This window comes from Pelodiscus sinensis, chromosome 24 (assembly GCF_052426305.1).
Source record: "Pelodiscus sinensis isolate ZL-2025 chromosome 24, ASM5242630v1, whole genome shotgun sequence".
In the NCBI taxonomy this organism is placed as follows: domain Eukaryota; kingdom Metazoa; phylum Chordata; order Testudines; family Trionychidae; genus Pelodiscus; species Pelodiscus sinensis.
Window position 1 is genome coordinate 169,790 of NC_143075.1, and position 22,353 is coordinate 192,142.

The 22,353-nt window shown below is 48.0% G+C and overlaps 1 protein-coding gene across 5 annotated transcripts in view; it reads right to left on the bottom strand.

Moving 5' to 3' along the window:
* Positions 1-22,353, bottom strand: part of SLC45A1 (solute carrier family 45 member 1) — a 319,990-nt gene that overhangs the window by 42,349 nt on the left and 255,288 nt on the right. The window contains exon 1 of one of the 5 annotated variants that reach the window (XM_075906382.2): positions 6,972-7,328. The exons of 3 other annotated variants lie outside the window; for them this stretch is intronic. The gene's annotated coding sequence lies outside the window, so the exon portion shown is untranslated. Of the gene's footprint in view, positions 1-6,971; positions 7,331-22,353 lie in introns of those variants that run through there. One more of the 5 variants, XM_089773096.1, reaches the window with a different exon arrangement.

Below are 22,353 nucleotides of genomic sequence, written 5' to 3' on the forward strand. Positions count from 1 at the left end.
CAATCGGGGCTTTCTTGCGCAAAACCGCGTCTAGTGCTTTTGCGGAAAAGCGTCCGTGCCAATCTAGACACTCTTTTCCACAAATGCTTTTAACAGAAAAACGTTTCAGTTAAAAGCATTTGTGGAAAATTATGCCAGTCTAGACGTAGCCTATGAGTCTGTGTCACCCCTCTCGTAGGACTTTTCCCACCAATAGGGATTAGTTTGGCCCCCATCATCCCTCCCCCGTGCAACTATCCTGCAATTGCATTAACCCAATGTGTGTGACATTAACTCGGGGGCAGAGAGGGTGGGGGAAGTGTTCCCTCTAAGGCTATGTCTACACTTGCGGCTTCTTGCACAAGTACAGCCGTTCTTGCACAAGCACCCGCAAAGCATCCACACTGCCCGCCTACTCTTGTGCAAGGAATTTACTGTATGGCGTGGTAAGAGAAGGCAGTTTGCGCAAGAGCTATGCACTTTTCTAACAGGTGTGAGAGGGCAGTGTGGATGTTCGGCAGGGATTTCTTGCGCAAGAAACCCCTATGGCTAAAATGGCCAGCAGAGCTTTTTTGCGCAAGAGTGTCCAAACTGCCATGGATGCTCTTGTGCAAAAGCACAGCTCGCACATGGCTATGTGGATGTGTTCTTATGCAAGACTTCTTGCACAAGAAGCCACCAGTGTAGATATACCCTAAGCGTTTCCTCCCATGAGCAGGATGAATTTTGTGTTGTGCACCAGTACTGAGTTCATGTGGCTTGTTTGGATGTGCCACTGTGGCACCCAAGTTATTAATAAATATTTTATAAACCTCTACCTTTTGGCTACGTCTAGACTACATGCCTCTGACGACAGAGGCATGTAGATTAGGCTACCAGGCATAGGAAAATGAAGCGGCGATTTAAATAATCGCCGCTTCATTTAAATTTACATGGCTGCCGCGCTGAGCCGACAAACAGCTGATCAGCTGTTTGTTGGCTCAGCGCTGTAGTCTGGACGTGCGGGTGTCGACATCAAAGGCATTTGTCGACCACCCAGGTAAACCTCATCCCAGGAGGCATACCTGGGTGGTCGACAAATGCCTTTGATGTCAACAGCTGCGCATCCAGACTACAGCACTGAGCCGACAAACAGCTGATCAGCTGTTTGTCGGCTCAGTGCGGCAGCCATGTAAATTTAAATGAAGCGGCGATTATTTAAATTGCCGCTTCATTTTCCTATGCCTGGTAGCCTCATCTACATGCCTCTGTCGTCAGAGGCATGTAGTCTAGACATAGCCTTTCTTTCTACTGCCATGTCTCCTCCCCTTGCTCCATCAGCTCCCCTGGTGCCTGCTGCCCCCCAACTCCTCACCTTCCTCTGCTGTCCCGACTCCCGACCTTCTCACTGCTCTCAGCCTTCCTGCAACCTGCTCCCCTCCACCAGCCCTTCTCTGCCCCCTGTGTCCACTCCTCCAGTAGCCCCACTCTGATCATGTGAGCTACCCCTCCTCATCCCTTCTTCTAACACTTCCCTCTACACACCTGCCCTGCCTCTCTCCTCTGGTGCTGGTCCCTCCCCTGAAGGTGTCTGCCCTTCTGCTTCACCCCCAGAATCCTCTGGCACCTGCATCTTCCCTTAGCCCTGCACCCTCTTGATGCCTTCCCCTTCCCTCACTGCCTCTGCCCCCTTTGCCCTCTTTTTCCCTGATGCCCATCCCCTCACCACCCTCTGCCCCGTTCCCCTCATGCCTCTGTGCCCTCACACATGACTTGCTCCATCCCAGCCTTCCTCATGCCCACCCCTTCTTTCAAGCCTTCTCCCAGCACCTTCCCCTCTAGCCCCCAATGCCCTTACCCTCTCCTCTCCCAGCATCACCCTGTCCCCCTCCCACTGACACCTCCCCTCCTGCCCTTTTCTTTATTGTCTTCACTTGGCCCCCTGGCATTTGTCTCTCCTGCACCCTGTCTCTTGGTGCCTTCCCCTTTCTTCTCCTGACCTGCCCCCCTCCCCTCAGCACAAGCCCCTTCCTCTCCCACCCCTTCCCTCCCTTCTGCCTTCCAGTTTGCGGGGCTGGGGCCCATGAGAGAGGGTGGGCCCGGGCCCCCCTACCTCCGCCCCCCCTTAGGAGGGGCTGAGAGCAGACAATTGAGATACCTTGGGGACAACTGAGTGTAGCTCGTCCCAGGGGAGACTAGAGGTCGGCCGGCAGCCAAGGAGGGCGCCACGACCATCCAGACTGAGAGAAGGAGGAACGGGAGCATCCCTCCTTGGCTGCCAGCCGACCTCTAGTCTCCCCTACGATGAGCTACACTCGGTTGTCCCCAAGGCGTCTCAAAGGTCAGTTGTCCGCTCTCAGCCCCTCCGAAGGGGAGGGGGCGGAGGTAGGGGGCCCGGGCCCATCCTCTCTCATGGGCCCCAGCCCAGGGCCCTAAGGACACACTCCGTCCAGACTCTGTCTGACTGGTGGGGTATTCTCACCAGTCTGGCCGCACTCTTAAGGAGCCCCGACCTAGGCTGCTTCCTACCGCCGCTTCTCCTTTCACGTCCTCTGCCCCCATGCTCTGCTCTGTGCTCCACTCCCTGTCTCCCTCCTGCCTTCTCTGACCTCCTCCGTCTCCCTCCTCTCTCCACGCTCTCACCCTTCACTTCTCCACCTTCCGCCGTCTTCTAGCTCACTCCTCTGTTCTCCCGTCTCCCTCCGTTACTCTCCTCTGTCTCCTCTGCCTCCCTCCTCTCTCCTCTACGCCCCTTTTCAATGCGACGCTCTCTTGCACCGGCACCTCTCCCCCTGACATCAGGGATGCACGCACACTCTGGCCCCGCCCTATGCCCACGTATGGCCCTGCCACAGCTTCCCAGGACTCGTCCTTCCTGCATGCCGCTCAACTGCACAGCCGCACGAGAGCAAGCGGTGCAGACCACTGTCAGAATGCCGTGCTCCCCATGCAGCACGGGGGTCGGCACCATTAGAGTGTGGGGGGTCACCCTTGCCACCGCAGGGCAGCCCCCGCCATCACAGCTCGCCAGCTGGTAATATCTACTTGCCACGGGCGAGTGGATTTTTCAAGCCCTGCATATGATACAATAGGATAATCATATTTGGTACATGCCTTATCTTGCCCAAAACTTATCAATTCCATAATCATGTTAGAACACTGTTTCTGGGAGGAATATGGGGAGTAGTGTCACAGTTTGAACATCTGAAAAGAAAACAAAACAAAAACAACCAAACCAGGATCTTTGAGCTCTTTGGCTTTAATAGGAAGGTACCATGGGAAAGGAAATATGTGCACTAATTTTAGTGCTAATGATGTTTTTGTTTTTATAGCTTTTGGCTAACATCATTAGCATTGCCCTCTAACTACCTGTCACAATCGAATACTGATACAAAGCTCAACTCCCAGCCCACGCTCGCATCCTGACTGTGGAATGCCTATATTTGGAGATGGAATCATTACCAAGGTCTTATAACCTGGGAAAAAGGCGATTTAGGTTTTAATTCTGGGGTTGACAACCATTTACCCTTCAGAGTAATTGTGCTTATGTTGACCATCAAGAAAGGTTTCTACAGGCATGTTAGCAATAAGAGGGTGATCAGAGAGGGCGTGGGGCCTTTACTGGATGAGGGAGGTAACCTAGTGACAGATGATGTGGGGAAAGCTGAAGTACTCAATGCTTTCTTTGCCTCTGTCTTCACAGAGAAGGTCAGCTCCCAGACTAATGCCCTAGGCAACACGCATGGGAAGGCGGTAGCCAGCCCTTGGTGGGGAAAGAACAGGTTAGGAACTATTTAGAAAAGCTAAACAAACACAAATCCATGGGTCCGGATTTAATGCATCTGAGGGTACTGAGGTAGTTGGTAAATGTCATTGTAGAGCCTTTGGCCATTATCCTTGAAAATTCATGGAGATCAGGAGAGATCCCAGATGATTGGAAAAAGGCAAATGGAGGGCCCATTTAAAAAAAAAAAAAAAAAAAAAAAAGGAAGAAGGACAATCCAGGGAACTACAGACCAGTCAGTTTAACTCAGTACCCAGAAAAATCATGGAGGGGATCCTCAAGGAATCCATTTTGAAGCACTTGGAAGAGGGGGAAGTGATCAGGAATAGTCAACTTGGATTCACAAAGGGCAAGTCGTGCCTGACCAATCTGATTAGTTTTTCTGATGAGGTAACTGGCTCTGTGGACATGGGAAAGTCAGTGAATGTGACATACCTTGACTTTAGCAAAGCTTTTGATACCGTCTCCCACATTATTCTTGTCAGCAAGTTAAGGGAGAATAGATCAGATAAATGTACTGTAAGAGGGATAGAAAGCTGGCTAGACTGTCGGGCCCAATGGGTAGTGATCAACATCTCGATGTCTGGTTGGCAGTCGGTTTCTAGCGGAGTGCCCCAAGGATCGGTTCTAGAACCAGTTTTGTTCAATATCTTTATTAAATGACCTGGATGAGGGGATGGATTACACCCACAGCAAGTTTGCAGAGGACACTGAGCTAGGGGGAGAGGTAGATATGCTGGAGGGCAAGGATAGAGTTCAGAGTGACTTAGACAGATTAGAGGATTGAGCCAAAAGAAATCTGATGAGGTTTAATAAGGACAAGTGTAAAGTCCTGCACTTGGGATGGAAGAATCCCAACCACTGTTACAGGCTGGGGATCAACTGGCCAAGTAGTAGTTCTGCAGAAAAGAACCTGGGGATTCCAGCGGATGAGAAGATGGGTATGAGTCAGCAGTGTGCCCTTGTAGCCAAGAAGGTTAATGGCATATTAAGTTGCATTAGGAGGAGCATTGCCAGCAGATCTAGAGAAGTGATTATTCCCCTTTATTCAGCTCTGGTGAGGCCACATCTGGAGTGTTGTGTCCAGTTCTGGGTCTGTTTAGTTTGCAGAAGCGAAGAGTGAGGGGGGATTTGAGAGCAGCCTTCAACTTCCTGAAGGGAGGTTCCAAAGAGAATGGAAAAAGGCTGTTCTCAGTAGTGACAGGTGGCAGAACAAGGAGCAATGGGCTCAAGTCACAGTGGAGGAGCTCTAGGTTGGATATTAGGAAAAACTATTTCACTAGGAGGGTGGTGAAGCACTGGGATGGGTTCCCTAGGGAGGGGGTGGAATCTCCATCCCTAAAGGTTTTTAAGACTCGGCTTGACAAAGTCCTGGCTGGGTTGATTTAGTTGGGATTGGTCTTGCCTTGGGCAGGGGGCTGGACTTGTGGACCTCCTCAGGTCTCTTCCAGCTCTATGATTCTATGATCAGTCCATTGTTATCAAATGGCTTGCAACTTGATGTAAATTGGGCATTCCATAAGTGGTCGCTTTTCTCTTCAGAAGTTTCTTTATGAACCCCAAATATTAAAATTAGCACTGAAATCTACTAGCCTGGGCTCCCCTGAGCTCTGATATGCAAGGGGAATGTCTTTTTGTTTCTCAGTCTGTGAGGTTTTTTGTTTTTGCTTCTCATTTGTTCATTCACTTGTTGGTTCTGAACTCTTGCATGCTGTTGCTCTGTACACAGAAATTGACAATCCAAATGTGACTGCTAGGGATGTGAATGATTAACCAGTTAAGTAATAAGCATCACCCTGAATGGGTGATGCTTACTGGTTATGGTTAACTAGTGAGGGCTGGAGGGAGATGGAATCCAGCCAAGCTGGGCAAGAGTAGCTTCCTCCCCCACCCCTGTTAATCAGTTAATGGGTTAAACTTAACATTTAATGGTGTACTAAGTAAATGGGATTTTACATCCCTAGTGACTGCATTTCAGTGAAGTGATTCCTGTAAATAATTCAAATATACATAATGCACTTTGAAATCATTTGGAATGAGAGGTTCTGCAAAAGTAGGAAATATTCTGGGATTCAGCACTTTTCAATTAAAGTATCCTTTACTTATGGGGTTTGGTGAGACTGAACACCACTACTAATATTGTGTATCCCTCAAGTTTCATCTCAGCTTTTTCTGCACAGGGACCCTTCACTAAATCACAGACTTAGCTAAGATAGCAAATTGAGTGTTATCTTTTCAGGAACGAAACAATCTGAGGAATAAACCTCTCTCTATATTGAAAAGCAAGCAGTATAGAACTCTTAACTCCATTTCACTTTTAATTTTTATGATTTTTTGCAACAGTGCTACAAATGTAGCATGTACAATTTACCTTTAGAACCATGCCATGGTTCCGAAGGATTTATTTGCGTACATTATATACACAGGCTCTTGGTTAAATACAGTTAACCAAAAAGGGATTTTAAAAAAAATTGGGAAAAGAAACTTCTCTCTTGGACCAAGAATTGGAGATTAATTTCAAAATACTGACTGTGCAACTTATATTAATTTCACATGAACATGTTAGTGTAGAATTCTGTGCAATTGTCTGAAAATTCTGCTATTCTTCTAGTTTCAGAGAGGAAATAAATCTTTTAATAACATAGCAATGGAAATGCAGAGAAACCATCATTCTCAGGGGGGAGGCAAAGGCAAATGAGTCTACAGCAGATTTGCCCAGACTGCTTTTTTTTGTTGGTTGTGTGAAACATGATCTGAATTGCAAATCTATGCTATAGACTATTTCCCCACACCTTGTCTAAGATGTACAAGGGTTCTTCATGCTTTCACCAAATGCTCTGTAATACAAGGTTTGTTGATCAAAGTCAATGACTGAATAAACAGTTTGCTAGTAAAATCCACGGTCACCCTTTCTATTGTCAGGAAGGCAATTCAGAGCCGGGTGACCCTACTCACTAACACGAACCAGACGAAGCAGAAAAGAACAAAAATCACACGAGCCCTTGTGAACCCCTCACAGCAACGGCCACTCCCCTGTACCCCAAAGCCCGGGCCCGGGCACTCTGGGCTCCGACGGCTCATTCTCCCCGGGCTTCCCGCGGCAGGAGAGCTCCTCTGCAGGGGCCCGAGGAGCCAGCTGACGCACTAGGTGTTGCCCCAGCCCCGGGATCTGCAGCCCGCCGCGCGGTGGGAGACCAGGGAGCGAGGGGTCCCGGGCGCAGCCCGTTACCTGCGGTCACAGCTGCAGGCGCATCTGGGGTGGCGGGGCCGGCTCCGACCTGCCAGGACAAGGCGCCGGCTCCTGGCTGGGGAGGCGGTGACGTCACGCGACTCCGCAGAGCGCCGCTGCCGGCACTGAACGCGCCTCCATCCACCCCGCAGGGCCGCGGCCCCCGGGAACCGCCCCGCACGCGCCGGCCGGGAGCGGAGCGGAGCGAGCAAGTCGCTGGTTGCCTGGCCCGCAGCAAAGCGCCGCGCCCCTCCTGGCGGGCCTCTTGGCACCTGCAGCAGCCACCCGCGGGGCGGGAGCCTGGTCGAGGGGCCCTGGCCCAGAGCGCACGAGCTGGTCCCTGCGGGGTGGACTCGAGCGGTTTTCGGCTGCGCACTACGGTAGCCAGCAGGGACTGCTGAGATGGAGCCATGGTGCTTCCCGGCACTAAGAGCTTCCCCACAGGCCCCAGGGAGGGTGACCAGCAAGCTGGGAGGGCCTCACCTGAGCAGTGTGGCAGTAGGCAGTGTGTGGTTGCTCCCTGAGAGGAAGAAGCGGTGCACCTGGCAGCCCCAGAGAAGGGAGAGCGGGGCAGTGTCAGCATTAGAATCCTCGAACTGGCAGGGACTTTGAGAGGTTATCAAGTCCTGTCCCCTGCCCTCATGGCAGGACCAAGCACTGAGTTAGATCAGAGCTACTCAGCATGTGGGGCACATGCGTGCAGTTTGGGTTTACATGGGGTTCAGGACACAGCCCACGGATGGGAGCCAAAACAAAAAAGTAGCCAATATAACCATCTTCTGTTGGTATGCATTTTAGTAGTTAAATTATGACCCGCTGTAGTCTCCGCCTTAACTAGTTGTTTATCCACCTCTCAACTTTCATATTAATCCCTATCTTTTCCAATTTAACCAATAATTCCCCATGTGGTACTGTATCAAATGCCTTACTAAAGTCGAGGTAGATTAGATCCACTTCATTTCCTTTATCTAAAAAATCTGTTACTTTCTCAAAAAAGGAGATCAGGTTGGTTTGGCACGATCTACCTTTTGTAAAACCATGTTGTAATTTGTCCCAATTGCCATTAGCCTCAATGTCTCTAACTACTTTCTCCTTCAAAAATTTTTCCAGGATCTTACATACTACAGATGTCAAACTAACAGGCCTGTAGTTACCCGGGTCGCTTTTTTTCCCTTTCTTAAAAATCGGAACTATATTAGCAATTCTCCAGTCAAATGGTACAACCCGAGTTTAGAGATTTATTAAAAATTTTTGCTAATGGACTTGCAAGTTCATGTGCCAGTTCCTTTAATATTCTTGGATGAAGATTATCTGGGCCCCCCGATTTACTCCCATTAAGCTGTTCAAGTTTGGCTTTTACCTCGGATATGGTAATATCTACCTCCATATCCTTAGTCCTATGTTACCATTATTCCTGAGCTCTTCATTAGCCTCATTAAAGACTGAAGCAAAGTATTTGTTTAGATATTGGGCCATTCCTAGATTATCCTTAACCTCCACTCCATCCTCAGTAATTAGCGGTCCTACTTCTTCTTTTTTTGTTTTTCAAATATCTAAAAGGGTGTCACAAGGAGGAAGGAGAAAATTTGTTCCTCTTGGTTTCTGAGGACAGGACAAGGAGTAATGGGCTTAAAGTGCAGCAAGGGAGGTTTAGATTGGACATTAGGAAAAAATTCCTAATTGTCAGGGTGGTCAAATATTGGAATAAATTGCCAAAGGAGGTGGTGGAATCTCCCTCTCTGGAGATATTTAAGAACAGGTTAGATAGACATCTGTCAGGGATGGTGTAGACGGAGCTTGGTCCTGCCTTGAGGGTGGGGGGGCTGGACTCAATGACCTCTCGAGGTCCCTTCCAGTCCTATGATTCTATGATTCTATTATTTGTTTTTTTCTTATTTATATGGCTATAAAACCTTTTACTTTTGGTTTTAATTCCCTTTGCAAGGTCCAACTCTATCTGACTTTTAGCCTTTCTCACTTTGTCCCTACATGCTCTAACCTCAATAAGGTAGCTTTCTTTACTGATTCCTCCCATTTTCCACTCCTTATATGCTTTCTGCTTTTTCTTAATCACCTCTCTGAGATGCTTGCTCATCCAGCTTGGTCTAACACACCTGCCTATAAATTTTTTCCCTTTTCTAGGGATACAGGCTTCTGACAGCTTCTGCAACTTTAACTTAAAATAATTCCAGGCCTTCTCCACTTTAAGGTCCATAATTTCTTTAGTCCAATCAACTACCGTAACTAATTTACTTAATTTATTAAAGTTAGCCCTTTTGAAATAAAAAACCCTAGTCTCAGATTTATTTTGGTTTATCCTTCCATTTAATTTGAACTGAATTAGCTCATGATCACTTGAGCCAAGGTTGTCTCCTAAAACCATTTCATCTATGAGGTCCTCGCTACGCACCAAAACCAAATCTAAAATAGCATCCCCCCTTGTTGGTTCAGCAACTACTTGATGAAGGAATTCATCAGCTATAACATCTAGGAAAATCTGAGCCCTATTATTATTACTAGCACTTGTTCTCCAGTCTATATCTGGAAAGTTGAAATCTCCCATGATTATGCAGTTTCCATGAGTATTTACTTCATTAAAAACATTAAAGAGGTCTCTATCCATGTCCAAATTGGATCCTGGTGGTCTATAACACACCCCAAGCACTATCCCAGGGGAGGATCTGATAGTTTTCTTTCCCAATGTGATTTTTGCCAAAACAGACTCTGTCTTCTCCATTCCATCACTTTTTATTTCTTTACAATCCACCTCCTCTTTGATATACAATGCGACTCCACCACGTTTACTCTTATTTCTAACTTTCCTAAACAGCACATACCCTTCAATACCTGTACTCCAGTCATGCCTAGTATTCCACCATGTTTCTGTTATTCCTATAATATCTGGTTTCACTTCCTGGACCAATAGCTCTAGTTCCTCCTTTTTGTTACCTAGGCTCCTCGCATTGGTGTACAAACATCTTAATTTTTGCTGTTTGGCCTCATTCACATTCTTTACCCAATTTGGCACGGATGTTATACCTCCCCACCCTTCCTCATGTTCATTCTCCTACCCTCAGCTATATCCTTTCTTACTTTGTTTTCCTCCCTCTCAGTGTTACAATCTGGCGTAGAGATTACCTGGACATCTCCCAACCGTCTCCCCCAAATTCCTAGTTTAAAGCTCTCTTAATCAGTTGAGCCAGCCTCCATCCTAGAAGGCTATTTCCCTCCCTACTTAGGTGAAGTCCATCCCTAGAGAACAGTCCTCTGTCCATAAATGCCTCCCAGTGACCATACATCCCAAAGCCCTCCTTATAGCACCACTGCCTAAGCCATCTATTGATCATCATAATCCTGTCACATCTTAGTTGCCCTTCTCTAGGAACAGGCAGAATCCCACTAAAGATCACCTGAGCCTCAATTTCTTTGAGCATCCTCCCCAGCCTAGCATAGTCTCCCTTAATTCATTCCAGCGAGAATCTAGCCGTATCATTTGTTCCTACATGAAGGATGATCAATGGATTCCTTCCTGCTCCCTTAATAATCCTCTTCAACCTCAGTTCCACATCTCGTATCTTAGCACCTGGCAGACAACACACCCTTCTATTCTCTGGATCAGCTCTGGTTATAAGTCTATCTATTCTCAATAAGGAGTCCCCAATCACATGGACCTGCCTTTTCCTAGTGACAGTGAAATTCTCTGGTCTATCTCTAGCTTCCTCTGGCTGCAAGTCCTTGCCATTTCTATTTTCCCTTGTAATCTTCTTTAACCCATCCTGTATCCTCCTAACGCTCATTATTGGTGTTGTCTCCATTAAGTCTTCCCCTTTATCTATGGAACTAGCCACTCTTCTCTTCTCTTCTTCCTCACCTTTCCATCTTCATTATCTACCTGCTGTACCCCTTCTTCATTTTCCAGCTCCACATACCTGTTCTTGAGCTCTATTTTTCCTTCACTGACCCATCTTTTCCTCTGCCTGGTTCTCTGAGTCACATGCTTCCACTGTCCATTTTCTTCTCCCAGCAGTCCCCCCTCTGAGGCCTTTGATCCTGCTTCCATCTGCATATCTAAACTTTCCCCTTCAGCCATGTCATGCCTTTGCTCCATCATCTGCTCAAACCCCCTTCTAAACTCGACCAGAGTTTCCACCTGCATCTCCAGTCCTCGGATCTTTTCTTCCGTCAGCTCGATCAGGCGGCATTTCATACAAACAGAACTCCTTTCAGGTACCCCTCCAGAATCATGTACATACTGCAGCTACCACATCCAATTATCATCCTTGTGTTCTCTACTACTTGGGCCATGGCCACTGCTGCCTCTGTGTTTTATCTACTTTCTCACTAAAATCCTATTTGTCCGGTGAACACAAAAACAAACCAAAACACCCCCTCCACAGCAAAAACAAACCCCAAACAAGTCCCACAATCCGAACTCCCTTTATAAACTCCCACTCAAACTCCCCTGTTTACAGCTCTGTTTGCTGGTTCCTGTGCCGCTGCAGCTATCTATGCCGCTTCCTGACTAGAAGGCTACCTTTATAGGACCCCTAATCAGTGAAGCCCCGCCCCCTAATCAGGTCTCAGCTTCTCTCCCAGCACACTGCCCTTCTCCTCCAACAGAACTCCCACTCAAACTCCCCTGTTTACAGCTCTGTTTGCTTGGCTCCTGTGCAACTGCAGCTAACTCTGTTATAGTTCTAGCCTCCTCTGGCAAGGAGTTCCACAGATTGACTATGTGCTGTGTGAAGAAGAAATTTCGCTTATTAGTTTTAAACTTGCTACTCATTAATTTAATTTGGTGTCCTCTAGTCCTTGTATTATGGAAACTAATAAATAACTTTTCTTTATTCACCCTCTCCACACCACTCATGATTTTATAGACCTCTATCATATCCCCCCTCAGTCTCTTCTTTTCCAAACTGAAAAGTCCCAGTCACTTTAACCTCTCTTCATATGGGACCTGTTCCAAATGCCTAATCATTTTAGTTGCCCTTTTCTGAACCCTTTCCAAGGCCAAAATAACTTTGAGGTGAGGAGACCACATCTGTACACAGTACTCAAGGGGCTCATCTACACTGGCCCCTTTTCCGGAAGGGGCATGTAAATTTCACCAGTCGTCGTAGGGAAATCCGCGGGGGATTTAAATATCCCCCGCGGCATTTAAATAAAAATGTCCGCCGCTTTTTTCCGGCTTTTAAAAAAGCCGGAAAAGAGCGTCTACACTGGCCCCGATCCTCCGGAAAAAGTGCCCTTTTTCTCTTATTCCTACTTTGAAGTAGGAATAAGAGCCTCCGGAAAAGGGCACTTTTTCCGGAGGATCGGGGCCAGTGTAGACGCTCTTTTCCGGCTTTTTTAAAAGCCGGAAAAAAGCGGCGGACATTTTTATTTAAATGCCACGGGGGATATTTAAATCCCCCACGGATTTCCCTACGATGACTGGTGAAATTTACATGCCCCTTCCGGAAAAGGGGCCAGTGTAGACGTAGCCAAGATGTGGGCGTACCATAGTTTTATACAGGGGCTGTAAGATATTCTGTGTCTTATTTTCTATCCCTTTTTTAATAATTCCTAACATCCTATTTGCCTTTTTAACCGCCGCAGCACACTGTGTGGAAGGTTTCAGAGAACTATCTACGATAACTCCAAGATCTCTTTCCTGATTTGTCGTAGCCAAATTAGCTCCCATCATATTATATGTATAGTTGGGGTTATTTTTTCCAACATGCATTACTTTACACTTATCCATATTCAACTTCATTTGCCATTTTGTTGCCCAATCACTTTGTTTTGTGAGACCTTTTTGAAGTTCTTCATAGTCTGCTTCTGTCTTGACTATCATGAACAGTTTACTATCATCCGCAAACTTTACTACCTCACTGCTTACCCCTCTCTCTAGATCATTTACGAATAAGTTGAAAAGGACTGGTCCTAGGACTGACCCTTGGAGGACACCACTAGTTACCCCTCTCCATTCTGAAAATTTAACATTTATTCCTACCCTTTGTTTCCTGTCTTTTAACCAGTTCTCAATCCATGAAAGGACCTTCCCTCTTATCCCATGACAATGTAATTTACACAAGAGACTTCGGTGAGGGACTTTGTCAAAGGCTTTCTGAAAATCTAAGTATACTATATCTACTGGATCCCCCTTGTCAACCATTTTGACTTTTGTCCAACAAATTATGTTCTTCTATGTGCCTAACAATTGTATTCTTAATTATTGTTTCGACTAATTTGCCCAGTACCAACGTTAGACTTACCGGTCTGTAATTGCCAGGATTACCGCTAGAGCCCTTTTAAAATATTGATGTCACGTTAGCTATCTTCCAGTCAGTAGGTACGGAAGCTGATTTAAAGTATAGGTTAAAAACCACAGTTAACAGTTCTTCAATTTCCCATTTGAGTTCTTTTAGAACCCTTGAGTGAATGCCATCTGGTCCCAGTGATTTGTTAACGTTAAGTTTTTCTATTTGTTCCAAAACCTCCTCTAATGACACTTCAGTCCAGGACAGTTCCTCAGATTCATCTCCCACAAAGGACGGTGCAGGTTTGGGAATTTCCCCAACATCCTCAGCTGTGAAGACTGATGCAAAGAAATCATTTAGCTTCTCCGCAATGACTTTATCGTCCTTGATTACTCCTTTTGTATCTCAATTGTCTAGGGGACCCACTGGTTTTTTGCAGACTTCCTGCTTCTAATTACTTAATAAACATTTTGCTATTGTTTTTTCAGTTTTTGGCTAGCTGTTCCTCAAAATCTTTTTTTGCTTTTCTTATTACATTTTTACACTTAATTTGACAGTGTTTATGTTCCTTTCTATTTATCTCATTGGGATTGGACTTCCATTTCTTGAAAGATGCCTTTTTGTCTCTCACTGCTTCTTTTACATGGTGGTTAAGCCACAGTGACTCTTTTTTAGGTGACGCTTCTGCCCCGGTCCAATCCTGTACGCCCCCGCTCGTGTCACCCTGCCCACCACCTGCGAGGGATGTGCTGTGCTGCATGGCAACACCTCCCCGGCCGGCCCCGTGTTTTGGCGCCCTCAGCATCTGGTTCCTCAGCACCCCCAGTCGGTCCAGCCCCTCATGCGCCACTACCAGCGCATGCATTGGAATCAGTTGCCCGGAGCTCCCCAATCACCCACTGCTGGGCCTGCTTTGGGGCACTCTGCTGTCCCGCCTCAGCCACACAGGACGGCGGCATCTGACCCATGCTGCTCCATCGCCTGTTCCCCCCGGGAGGGGAAAGGCTGCAAGTACAGGGCTCTGCTGCCCCGCCACACACCTCCCCCCTTAACTTCACCCTTTTCTTGCCTTTCTCCCTGCATGACAGCCAGTCCATGTGTCTTCCCTGGCCAGTGGGTCACTTCGAAGCAGTAAGGCTGTAGCGCAAGGTACCATTGGATTAGGCGGGGATTTATACTTTTCATGGTCTGATGCCAGTGGAGTGTCGCATGGTCTGTGACCAGGACAAAGCGGTCCCCTAAAGATAATAATGAAGTATTTCAATAGCCCATTTTACAGCCAGGGCTTCTTTCTTGATGATAGCATAATTACACTCTCTTGGGAACAATTTCCTGCTTACATACAGTACCAAGTGCTCCACTTCCCCCATCTGCTGGGACAACACTGCTCCCAACCCCAACTCCGAGGTGTCCGTTTGGACTATAAAAGGTTTTGCGAAGTCTGGCTGCACTGACACGGGTGCATTAACCAACTGATCCTTCAGCATCTGAAAAGCTCTTATGCTGGCTTCTGTCCATTTAACTTTCTGGGGTTGCCCCTTCTGCGTCATGTCCATTAAGGGGGCTGGTAGAGATGCAAAATTTGCCACAAATCAGCGGTAGTACCCTGCCAGCCCGAGGTATTGGTGCGCCTGCCTTTTGGTGCTTGTGGTTGGGTAGTCCTGCACGGCACTTACTTTGTCAGTGAGTGGTCTTAGCTGTCCCCGCCCCATGATGTAGCCTAAGTACATCACCTCCTTTTGCTGAAACTTACAGTTCTTGGGGTTAGCAATCAACCCTGCCTCCTTAAGGGTCCACAGCACTGCCTCAACATGCTTCTTGTGCTCCGGCCAGATAGCGCTAAAATATGATGATATTGTCTATGTAAGCAGCGGCATAGCTTCGATGTTGTTGCAATATCTGATCCATCAGCCTCTGGAAGGTAGCGGCAGCCACGTGTAGTCCGAAGGGCATGGTGATAAAATGGTACAGGCCAAATGGGGTCACGAAGGCTGTTTTCTCTTTGGCCTCAGGGTCCAAGAGTATCTGCCAATACCCCTTGGTGAGGTCTAAAGTAGAGAGGTACTGAGCGCGCCCTAGCTGCTCCAGCAGTTCATCGACCTAGGGCATCAGGTAGGCATCAAAGCGTGAAATCGTGTTGACCTTTCAGAAATCAATACAGAATCGCGGCGTCCTGTCAGGTTTTGGTACGAGCACTATGGGGCTCCGCCACTTGCTGTAAGATTCTTTGATTGCGCCCCACCACAACATACCCTGTCTCTCTTCCCAAACCATGTCCCATGACTTCTGTGGAAACGGGCTCAGGGCATCTCGAACCTTCTTCCCAGGTTTGGTATGGTTCTCGTGTTGCACTAACATGGGCCTCCCCAGTTGACTTGTTAAGACCAGTGCATACTCACCGAGTAGGGCCCTCATCTCTTCTCACTGGTCTGAGGACAGTTCCTCTCCTACGTGGGGCTCCTCCCATTCGGTCATTTCCCCCCAGGAAGGTCCCAAATAGTCCTCCAGAGGGTTGGGATCTACCATCAAGCCTTTCTGGGGTCTCCACTTCTTGAGCAGGTTCACGTGATATATCTGGGCATGTCCTAGACATCCGGAGAGTTTCACCTCATAGTCCACCTTCCCCACTCGGCGAATGACTTCGTACGGGCCTTGCCATCTGACCAACAATTTAGACTCAGAGGGTAATAGGAGCAGGAGTTGGCCACCTGGCTGAAATAGCCACATCTTGGCATTTTGGTTATAGTGCTGGGCTTGTCGCTCCTGTGCGCTTAATAAATTCTCCTTAGCAAAAGTCCCTAATGCCCGAAGTCGGCTTCTTAGTTGTAAAATGTACTGCACGGAGCCCTGAGTGGGGGACTCCTGCTCCTCCCACCCTCTTATCAAGGCTAATATTCCCCACAGCCGTCATCCATAAACTAGTTCAAAGGGTGAATAACCTACTGACGCTTGGGATACATCATGGACAGCGAACAACAGGGCCAGAAGTAGCTTATCCCAGTCCTGGGAGGGTCCTTCTGGACGCATTTACACAACATAGACTTAAGAGTACTGTTAAATCGTTCGACCAGCCTGTCAGAGTGGGGATGGTAAATTGAGGTTCTAAGTGTCTTAACCCACAACAGGCGGCAAAGTTCTGTCATCAACCTCTATGTTACATTAGTTCCTTGGTCCGTTAATAACTCCCGGGGCAACCCCATTAGCAAAAATATTTTTACTAGCTTGTCTGCGATCACCGGGGCCGCTGCCTTCCGCAAGGTTACAGCCTCGGGGTACTGGGTTGTATAATCAAGTACTACTGGGTTGTATAATCAAGTACCACTAGAATGTACCGGTGACCTCTCCCTGATTGTTCCAGGGCCCCCACAAAGTCTAGAGCTATCTGCTTAAAAGGGACACCCACTATGGGAAGGGGCACCGAGGGGCTTTCAGGACTCCATCCTGGGAGGTCAGCTGGCATTCCGGGCAGGACTTGCAAAAGTCACAAATTTCTTTGTAAACTCCGGGCCAGAAGAATTGTTGCAGCACCCGCTGCTGGGTTTTTTCTCACCCCAGGTGGCCCGCCCACGGGCTAGCATGGGCCAACTGTAGGTCTCACCTCCAGTACCGACCTGGGACCAATAACTGTCTCTCTTCCCCAAGGCCCTTTCTGGGCTCCACTACACGGTACACACGGTCGCAGTATACCTGAAATTGTGGGCCTTAGCGTTGAGGTCACTCCATCCTGTTTTCCCCATTGAGGGCATTGGCCTCTTCCCAAGCTCCCTGCAGGGTAGGGTCCTACTGTTGTTGCTGCAGGAAGTCTCCCTCTCCGACGTCCAGGTCGACTGGTGTCTGGTCATCTCCCCCTGTGTGATGGGGCCTGCCAACCTTGCACTGAATGCCTATTGGGTGGCATATGCCCCTCCCCTGCAGGCCTGCTGGGTATGCTCCCAGTGCAGCCCAGGAATAAAAGCCTGCAGAGCAGCTCAGTTGGGACTGACCTCTGAAGGAGAAGGAGCTACAGCCCAACCACCCGAGCCACAGTCACTGCAGCTGAAGCGAGAGACGCCGGCCAGCTGCTACCATCCCCAGGCTGAGCTCGACCACAACTCTGGCTGCGCCGTACAGCCCCCCAGATGCGGTCGCTGCACCAGGCCTGTCAATGCCGCTACTGCTGCCAGACTAGCATCTACAGGTAGGACCGCCACCGGCCAAGGAGCTAGGGTAGGAAGCAACCCAGCGCGGGGAGCAGGAAAAGCCCTGGCTGGCTCGGCGCATTTTGGGGAGAACGCTCCGCTGAGCCAGTGGTGGGAACCACCCACCACGGATCCCGTTGTCACCGATAGCCAAGGCGAAAAGAGCATTCCCAAACCCCTTTGGGTTATACCAATTCACAGTGATGCCTTTCAGACTATATGGGGCTGCCGCCACGTTCCAGCGACTGATGAATCAGGTCTTGGCGCCTCACAAAGAGTATGCAGCCGCATACATTGATAACATTATCGTGTATTGCAAAGGATTGGCAGACCATCTAACCCACTTAGAAAAGGTACTAAGGGCCCTGGGGAAGGCCAGATTGATGGCAAATGTGACTAAATGTCACTTAGGAAAAAAAAGAAGTAACCTATTTAGGATACACGGTGGGGAAGGGTGAAACCATTGATTGACAAAGTACAGGCCATCCGTGACTATCCCACCACAAAGCAGCAGGTGAGGCAATTCTTGGGGTTGGTGGGACATTCCCCGGCACCCCCAGTTGGTCCGGCCCCTCGCGCGCCACCACCAGCACATGCGCCAGAATCTGTTGCCCGGAGCTGCCCAATCACTCTGCTGCTCCGCCTCGGCCGTGTGGGGCAGTGGTGTCTGCCTTGTGCCGCTCCGCCGCCTGTTCCCCCCAGAGGGAAGGGGCTACAAGTGCGGGGCTCTGCTGCTCCTTCACATTGCCCTTTTCCAGTTTTCTGTAATCTCTCCCAACTTCCATGACTTTTCAAAGATGACAGCTTATAGTTCAGATACCTCCTCTATCAGCTCCTTGGGTATTCTATGATGCATTTCCTCAGGATCTGACATCTAACTTTTCTAAGTAATTTTTAACATGTATGGCTGTAACATCACACTGCTTGTTATATCACTCACATTTAAACCACAATTTGCTTTTTTGCAAGAGTTCCTCTCAGTGTTTTGCATGGTGAACAGTGGATCCATTATGAAAATATTTGTTTTTTGATTATGTTTAATGAAGAGTAAGTATTTCAAACAATGTTTTCACAATATGAAAATCACTAACCTAAGATGTATTTAGTCTATTCTGGAGCTACAACTCATTTGTACACTAGGTGGTGCAAGAGTAACACTGGAAATATTTTTGATAGAACAAACGTAAAAACCAACAAATAGTATGGTAGCACTTTAAAGACTAACAAAACATGTAGATGGTATCATGAGCTTTCATGGGCACAGTTCACTTCTTCAGATGACCAGAGTGTTGGGTGTCTAGAACCAAAATAAAATAGGGGAAAAGGGAGGGACAGAGGGGGAAATGGGGTTGGGGGACAAAAAAAGGCAGTGGGTATATAAACATAAAAGGGAAAATCGAGCTGGTATGTAACAAGCAAAACTATAAACACCTAAAGACTGGCTACTTAAAAGAAGCGGATAAGGACCATTAGTTAGTGTTTAGAGAGGAAGAGTACTAACACTAGAATCTACACAAAGAACCATTGACACCTTCATTGTTTGGTTGGTTGATAATATCCCAGGCATCGGGCTGCATCTACACTGGCATGATTTACTTTTAACGGAAGAGTTTTTCCATTAAAAGTATTTGCACAAGAGAGCGTCTATACTGGTATGTGCCTTTGTGCAAAAGATTTGCTTTTGCACAAAAGCATCTGTACCAGGGTAAACGCTCTCTTGTGCAAGAAAGCTCCGATGGCCATTTTAGCCATCGGGCTTTCTTGCGCAAGAAATTAACGTTGCTGTGTACACTGGCCTCTTGTGCAAGAATACTTGCACAAGAGGACTTATCCCTGAGTGGGAGCGTCAGAGTATTTGCGCAAGAAGCACTGATTTTGTACATTACAACGTCAGTGTTCTTGCGCAAATACTCATGGCCAGTGTAGACAGGCGGCAAAATTTTGCGCAAAAGCAGTCACTTTTGTGCAAAATCTTGCCAATGTAGACACAGCCGGGTCTCTGGATTCAAACCATTGGCATGAGAATTAAACTTGTGTATGAATTGTAGTTTCAACTTTTCCCTGTGTATTTGGGTTGTGGAATTGGTCTGTAACAAAACAACAACTTGAAAATCTCTTAATGAGTGACTAGGCAGTTTAAAGTGTTCACCAACAGGTTTCTGTATGTTCCCTTTATGGATATTTGATTTGTGCCCATTGATTCTTTCCCGTAGGGACTGTCCAGTTTGTCCAAAATATATTGCAGTGGGGCACTGCTGGCATTTGATGACATAGATCACAATACTGGATGTGCAGTTAAATGAACCTCTGATTTGGTGGCTTATGTAGTTGGCTCCGGTGATGAATTTGCTTGTATAGATATGAGGGCAGAGTTGGCACTGGGGTTGATTGCAGGGCTGGGTACCTGTATGCTTATCATGTAGCTGTGAAGCATGGTTATCGGAAATAATTTGTTTCAGGTTGGGGGGTTCTCTGTAAGCAAGAATAGGTCTTTCCCCCAAGGCCTCTGAGACTGAGGGATCATTTTCCAAGATAGGTTGTAGAGTGCAGATAATGGAGGGATTTAACTTGTGGACTGTAGGTAATGACAAGTGGAATTCTGTTGTTTTCTTTTTTGGGTATGTCTTGAAGTAGTTCATGTCTGGGTACTTTTTTGGCTCTGTCGATATGTTTTTGCACTTCTCCAGGTGGGTATTTCAGTTTTATTAATGCTCTATAAAGATCCTGTAGGTATTTGTCTGTCTGTAGGACTGGAGAAAATCCAGTTGTATCTTAGGGCTTGTTTTATGGAGTGACTAGATGCCCCGCTCACCCGCCCAGAGTTCAGGCAGTGGCCCAGCGTTCTTCCCGTCTTATGTTCCCCCAAATCCTGCACATTCCCTAGTCCTTGGTCCCCTTTTTATAGTTTGGTATGCACAAAAGTCTCCAGGCAATTATCGCCACAGTTTGCTGGCCAACCTGGTCAGTTGCCCCGCTGGGAGGGAAAGGGGCACTCACCCTCTCCACCGGGTCCCAACCCGGGGCCGTAAGGGGTAAGGGTTTGTAACTCCCTACCTGGCTGACCAGCTGCCTCCCCGAAACTCGTCAGCCCACGTGTGCCAGAATGGCCCTGCCCCGGGCTGCTTCCTTCCCTCCCCAGTATCCGGTGTCTCCGAACCTTGAAACTCCGTTCCTACCAGAGTCCTCATCGGGCCTTTCTCTGTCCAACAGCTGGTGTTGCTCCTGAGCCTCCTTTCTCACAGGGCCACTCCGTCTTGTCCTCTCGGGCCACTCCTCCAGGAAGTCCTCCTGAATCGCAGGCCTCCCCCTGTTACCGGCTTGGCGCACTTTTGAACGGGCCCGACGGCTTTTGCATCACCTTGGTTCCGCCCCCAACTGGTGCCCTGATGTGGGCTGGCGTCCCTCCCTGGAAGCGTCACCCATCCTTTCCTGCTTCCACTTGCCAGCTGGCATTGAAGCTTCCCCAGCCAACCCATCACTGGTGGCTGTGCGGAGCTTCCCCCGCCTTTCTGCAAAGCGGCAGGGAGTTCGCTGCTTATCGCGTTGTTCCCCGTCAGCCCTCCCACCTGATTCAGTGAAGGTCCCAGCAGACCTGTCACACACCTTCCCCCTTACTGGCTCCAGCCTTCCCTCCTCTTCTCTTTTGGCTATTCTTGAGAAGAAGTCCGCGTTTTGGTGTTTGGTTCCCAAGCGGTAAATTACCTCAAATCAGTATGGCTGTAATGCCATATGCCAGCGCATAATGCGGGGGTTTGCGCCTTTCATTGAATTTAACCAAACCAAAGAAGCATGGTCCGTTACTAAACAGAATTTATTACCCCATAAGTAATATCTTAATAATTCAACTGCCCATTTTACCGCTAAGGCCTCTTTCTCAATGGTAGCATAGTTCCGTTCGCAAGGCAGCAGTTTGCGGCTGGCATACAGCATGGGGTGTTCCTCGCCCTGCAGTTCTTGAGCCAGCACGGCTCCTATTCCGACTTCAGAGGCATCTGTATAAAGATAGAAGGGTTTCTCAAAATCAGGCTGTATTAATACCAGGGCCCTTGTCAGCTGGTCCTTTAATGTTTGGAAGGCTCGTTCTGTTTGTGAGGTCCACCGCACTTTTGTGGGGTTTGCATTCTGTGTTAGCGCCATCAACGGGGCGGCTATCATTGCAAAGTCAGGGACGAACCTGTGGTAGTAACCCACTAGCCCGAGGAATTGCCTCACCTGTCTTTTTGTCACCAGGGCGGGATAGTTCCGCAAGGCGTCCACTTCACTTACTAGGGGCTTTAGTCGGCCTCCCGCCACCATATTCCCCAGGTAGGACACTTCCCTTTGGGCAAGATGGCACTTCTTTGGGTTTGCTGTTAGCCCTGTGTTCCTCAGGGCAGTCAATATAGCTTCTAGGTGTTGCAGATGCGCACCCCAGGTGATAATGTAGATAATGATATCATCTATGTAGGCAACCACGTATTCCCGATGCGGTACCAGGATCTTGTCCATTATTCTCTGAAAGGTTGCAGCAGCCCCATGGAGGCCAAATGGCATCCTTATGAACTGATAGAGGCCAAAAGGCGTGGAGAATGATGTCTTCTCTCGGGCCTCGGGTTTTAGTGGGATTTGCCAGTACCCCTTTGATAAACCTAAGATGGCTATATAGCGGGCTTGTCCCAAGCACTCTAATAATTCATCGACCTGGGGCATGTGATATACGTTGAACTGTGAGATGGCATGGACTTGGCGGAAATTGATACAAAACCTGACAGTGCCGTCCGGCTTAGGTACTAGCACGATGGGGCTCCTCCAGTCACTGTGAGATTCCTCAATGACACCCCATTGTTTAATTAATTGTAACTCTTTTTGGACAGTTTCCCACATCTTCTGAAGTAGGGGTTGGAGGGGTTTGCGCACCGTCTTCCTTGGTTCTGAGGTGGTTTGGTGATATCCCACTGAGGTCCAGCTGGGAGTGGAGGT